Here is a 6,000-nt window from a genome sequence, read left to right as displayed (position 1 = left end):
AAAGCTAACAACCTAAGAAAAATATAAAGCTTTTCCATATTTGGCAAACCTCTTTTATGGAGGAAAGGTTTTGGATATCTATATATAGAAGACCCATTTTATCATACAATAACACAATAGTAGTCACAATGTAGTCATTTTAAGATTTTTGTTTAGAGGCAGATTTTCTGTCAATTAGTTTTTATGTTTTTTGATATTAGATTTTATATGTAGGCCAATTGGTCAAACCATATAACAATTTTATATTTTTTATATTATTTTATTAGTCATCTGAATTATCACCGTCTTGGTTTGAAAACTATAAGCTTCCACATGACGCCCTATTGATTTCGAACCCAACATGTTCATGGATGGTTTTAGAAAATCTTCTAAATACTTCTACATAAAAAATCTAGTGAATTTTATCTTCTACCACTACTATAGAATATCTAGATAATTCTACAAGATGCTTATTCAGACACTACACTAGGATATTTTAGAAGAACCTATGATATTCCTAAAAATTATTTTTAACTTTGTTCACAGTGGAGGCAGCATCTACAATTGCATTAATCTTCAGATTGACAAAAGCCATTATGGCATTCTGGATCATTTGATTTTGGCAAAACCAAATGCAATATGTTAGGTTCTCTATTTATCTACCATTCTATATGATATTGGTCGAAGGAAAGGGAGAAGAGCCATCAAGATGGCCGAACATATTGTGCCCACGCATGAGCATGGAAATCTGTGCCTTCCATATAGAAAAGTTATGGCCGCCCAAAAATTTTATCAGCAGTTGAGATACAAGATTAAACTGAACAACAACTTTAGAGTTCCTGCCATTGCTGGAGTTCGCATTCCATACGTCTCAGACATGTTAAGAGGAGTTTGTGGTGGTAGTCAGAGGATCGAGAAAAAAACTTGGGAGAGTTAAGATGTCCTCTCTGATACCATATAATGAATTAAGAAAGATGAAGCAAAAGATAAAGATTTTTTTATAAATGGATGAAGAACTGATATATATACACAAAATAAATAATAGTCTGTATGAGAGTGCTCTTCCTACTGTGGAAATAAAATCATTAAATTAGATAATAAGATAATAACAACTACAATTATGGATAGAAAGTTAACAACCTAAGGAAAATATAAAGCTTTTTCATATTTGGCAAACCTTTTTCATGGAGAAAAGCTTTTGGACATCTATAAATAGAAGACTCTTCTTATTATACAATAACACAATAGTATCCACAATGTAGTCATTTTAAGATTCTTCTTTAGAGGGAGATTTTCGTTTAATTAGTTTTTACACATTTTAATATTAGATTTTATATGTAGGCCAATTGGCCAAACCATAAAATAATTTTATATTTTTTGTATTGTTTTATTAGTCATCTGAATTATCATCGTTTTGGTTTTAAACTATAAGCTTTCGCATGAAGCCCTATTAATTTCTAACCCAACATGCTCATGGATGGTTCTAAAAAATCTTCTAAATACTTCTACATGAAAAATCTACTGAACTTTATCTTCTACCACTATTATAGAATATCTAGATAATTCTACAAGATGCTTATTCAAGACACTACACTAGAATATTATAGAAGAACCTATGATATTCCAAAATATTATTTTTAACTTTGTTCACAGTGGAGGCAGCAGCTACAGTTGCATTAATCATCGGATTGACAGAAGCCATTATGGAATTCTGGATCATTTGATTTTGGTGAAACCAAATGCAAAATGTTGGGTTCACTATTTATCTACCATTCTATATGATATTTTTCGAAGGAGAGGGAGAAGAGCCATCAAGATGGCCGAACATATTGTGCTCACACATGAGCATGGAAATCTATGCCTTCCATATAGAAAAGTTATGGCTGCCATGAAGTTTGATCGGTAGCTGGGATACAAGATTAAACTGAACAACGTTAGAGTTGCTGCCATTGGTGGAGTCGTATTCCATACATCCCGGACATGTTAAGAGGAGTTTGTGGTGGTACTCAGAGGATCGAAAAAAAAAAAAAACTCGGGAGAGTTAAGATGTCATCTCTGATACCATATATTGAATTGAGCAAGATGAAGCAAAAGATGAAGATTTTTTATAAATGGATGAAGAACCGATATATATACACAAAATAAATAATAGTTTGTATGAGAATGCTCTTCCTACCGTGGAAATAAAATCAGTAAATTAGAAAATAAGAAAACAACAACTAAAATTGTGGATACATAGCTATCAACCTATGCAGTAAAACAATAAGCAGTAACTATGAACAGTCCAGTAACAACGTTCAAATAATAAATATCATGATAGTGAGTAAAAAGAATCAAAATAATAACAGTGGCATACATAAGTACATATCTGACAACAGTGTTTTTGAGGCAGAAAGAAGATAAGAAGGTTATGGGAAAAAGTTTAATACATGAGAAGATGAAAAATAGAAATAATTAGTAAGGAATTTAAAACACACACCATTAATTTATAATGATGAAAAATAACTGCACATATTGAAATATAATCAAACTTTATCACTAAAATTACATAGCAACTATTTATTTCACACAACATATATCAAACTACCTATTTGACGTACAAAATGTATATCCAATTTTCTCATCTTATCAACTAATATAGTTTTTTCTATAAAATCATAAATTGACAATCAATTAATCTTCTCTAACATAGAGAAAGATTTCAATGTAGCGATACAGAGGGTATAAATATTATTTTACATCACAAGGTTAAAGTTTATATTGGGCTTTGACAATGAAATTGGACTACATCTCCACCATATGAATATCTAATATTGAAATTCACATTGTATAAAATTAATTAAAAAGAAGTGCTTCATATGAGTAATTCTTTTCATTCTCAAAACTCGAAAGCGGAACTCCAAATAACTCCCACCACACCATAGCTTCTCATCCCAAAAGCCACCAAATTTCCACAAAATCCATAAGAAAAATCAAGAACAAACTACCTAAAGCTTGTCTTCTCCCGTAATTTCTTCAACATATTTCTTAATCTTGAGTGCCGACTTTTTAAGCCTAGGGTTTCCCACACCGAAATTAATTTTATTGAAGCAGTATCCCAAAACTCTTTGGGATCTCTGTAAACTCATTACAATATTTTATTTCTAATTCCTCGAGTAGGAAAAAGGATTCATCTGCAATAACTTATAATTTAAAGAAAGACACTTTCCAATTTTAGATATTTGAGATTCTAGAAAGTAACTCGTTCCATTCTTTTCCACCATGGATTTTTGAGCCTACTAGTTCTAGCTTTTGAAGGTTGGGTAGTGATCTCCCAATTCTTGACAATTCATCTAATGTCAAATCGAACCCATCCAATACCACTTCTTTCAAGCTTGAGGGGAAGTGAAAAATAAACAAACGCTGATGTGCATGTGTACGCCATGGGCACCAAAGTTGTGTGGAAACTTTCTCAAGTTTACAAAGGACATCCAATCTTGGAAAATGAATCTGATATGTTGCTTCACAATACGTGAGAAATTCAAGGGTTCAAAGATTGGGAAATCTTTTTATAATATTCTCAGAGTCTACCTAATAGGAAAGTTTGAGAAGCTTCAATGTTGTAAAATTCTCTAACTTTGTTGGTTTGTCAATATATGAATCAAAGACAGAACAATGATAGATGGATACATATTGTAGCTTTGCAAGACTCTAGATAGTAGGGGATAATATCATGTCTGGTACCCAATTACTCACTTCTAGAGTTTCTAGATTGCAGAGGTTTGAAAATGACAGAGGAAGATCTTTTGCCTTCTGAATGATTAAGTGTCTCTAATGAACAAGCATGCCTATTTCATTCAACAAAGTATCTATCAAAGTTTCCTTTTCTATCAAACTTTCTCTCCTCAGATCCAACCTTTTAAGAAGCCTCAAGTGTCTTAGGTGACAGATGGAGGGGAGGTAGTTACATTCCAAAGAGAGGAGGTGTTTAACATAAGGATTTCCCTTTTCTGAATTAAAAAATAAAGAAGTATCATCTGAATGAAGGTCTTCGACATAAAGAATGGTCTATCTACGAAGTATCAGATCTAAAGAATAGTTGGAAGACAGAATAATTGAACTCCTCAAGTCAAACAACTTTTCCTTTCTAGCTTTTGTCGAACAAAAATCATGCACAAGATCATGAATTTTGTAACTTTGTTCCCTACCCCCTCTCACTATTACCAAGCTACTAGCTATTAACTCATCCACATAAAGCTCCAATAATTCTTCCACACTCTTCAAATCAGTTGATTCCACAAGTCTTTCAGCACTCCATAAATTTTTCAACTAAGAAATCATAATATCTCTGTCCTTTGGATAACTTGCAAGGTACAAAAAGCACCGCTTTAGGTGATCTGATAAATGGTCATAACTTAATTATATGACCTTTTACACTTCCACTTTATCCTTGAAAATAAAAGAACTCAAATTTTTGAGAACTTCAAGACACAACCTCTTTCTTTTCCTTCCTTGATATGACTCCATCGATCAAATCAAGTACCAAAAGAGGCTTATCACACCTTTGGGCTATTTTTTCTCCAACATCTCTTAGTTCATCAGGGCAACATTCTTCTACGAATGCCCTTTTCTCTAATAACACCCAACTTTCTTCTGGTCTTGGCCATCGAAGATCAAGAGGATCACTGTGAAATTTTGAATGCTTAGCCATTTTCTTTTCTTGACTTGTTAAAATAACTCTACTTGAAATTCAGATGGAAAAAGCCTTGTTAAATCATCCAAGACAATAAGCTACCTCTTTCCAAATAGTCGTTTTCATAGCTTATCTTCAATGTCATCGTCTATGTCATCCTCACTAACTTTTTTTTTCAAGCCAATAACTTGATTGAATATTTTCTACAACAATTTTTTTTCATTAGGTTCCTAGTAGACTGTGCACCAAGCATGAACGTTGAAATGACCAACAACGGAATTTTCATTATATACTCTATAAGCTCAAGCAGTTTTTCCAAGTCCTGACATGCCGACTATGGAAATGACATCTATCTTAGCTGGTCCGCTGGTAAGCTTCCTAACTATAAACTCTGTCTCCTCCTTAAAATCTACAATCATTTTATCAGCTATTGTTGACTTGTTTTCATATAGCTTGCTGGGTAAGTTTGCAAAATGATACTCGTGTTCTTGGAGATCTTCTCTTGTACCTCTTTTGCAAAAAACTTGATCTTTTTTATGGTATCAAGAAGTAAGAAGATAAGCTGGAAGAGACTGTGATCTCTAACAAAAATTGAGTTAATGGCATGTTCCGCCTCATATGCCACATCTAGAATACGAATCTACAAATCTCTACATAATTCTTGCTCCACATTCTGAAGAACGATCTTATGTGTTCTAGGTCTTCTTTTACCCTACTGATTTCTTCTTTTATCAAAGTAACTGAATAAGAATTGGAATGAGTAAGTCATTTAAGTTTCTGAGTAAAAGAGTCATGTAGAGCAGTCCATCACTCATGGGAAAGCAGAGTTGAGGTGAGTCTGTAGGGGCTCTCGAGAAAACATTCTTGAGATCTTCTCTCAGGAGTTCAATGTTTAGACTTGCACCAATTGTTCCCTTCATATTCTCTTCATCCTCGAGTCCTCTTTTAGGTTATGAACAAGAACGAATATCTCCTTGGTAAGTGATCCAACATGTTTGAGAACAAATAATTTGTCACTACAAATAACATCCTTAGACAGATAAAAAGGAATAATCAATAGGAACTCTATCAAAACATGATGTTGCCCACTGAAGTGCTAGGTTGGAGTAATAATATTAACCATCTGCTATTTTAGATGAACCAGAGATTTTCTAAGAATGTCCGGAGAGGCTTCTCGGAGCTTCTTAATGAAGGATCCAACTTCTGTCGACTTTAAAGCTATCTACTTTATAGAACATATGTGCATAACCTCCAGTTCAACAAGTATAATGTTCATAAGTATATTAGCTAGCTTGAAATTAAATTGAAAGATGTCTGATAATCTCTTTCCTTTGATTTATCTCTTTCCT

Source organism: Capsicum annuum, chromosome 5 (assembly GCF_002878395.1).
Source record: "Capsicum annuum cultivar UCD-10X-F1 chromosome 5, UCD10Xv1.1, whole genome shotgun sequence".
Lineage (NCBI taxonomy): Eukaryota > Viridiplantae > Streptophyta > Magnoliopsida > Solanales > Solanaceae > Capsicum > Capsicum annuum.
The sequence above is the reverse complement of the archived record's forward strand: the minus strand, read 5'-3'. Positions refer to the sequence as shown.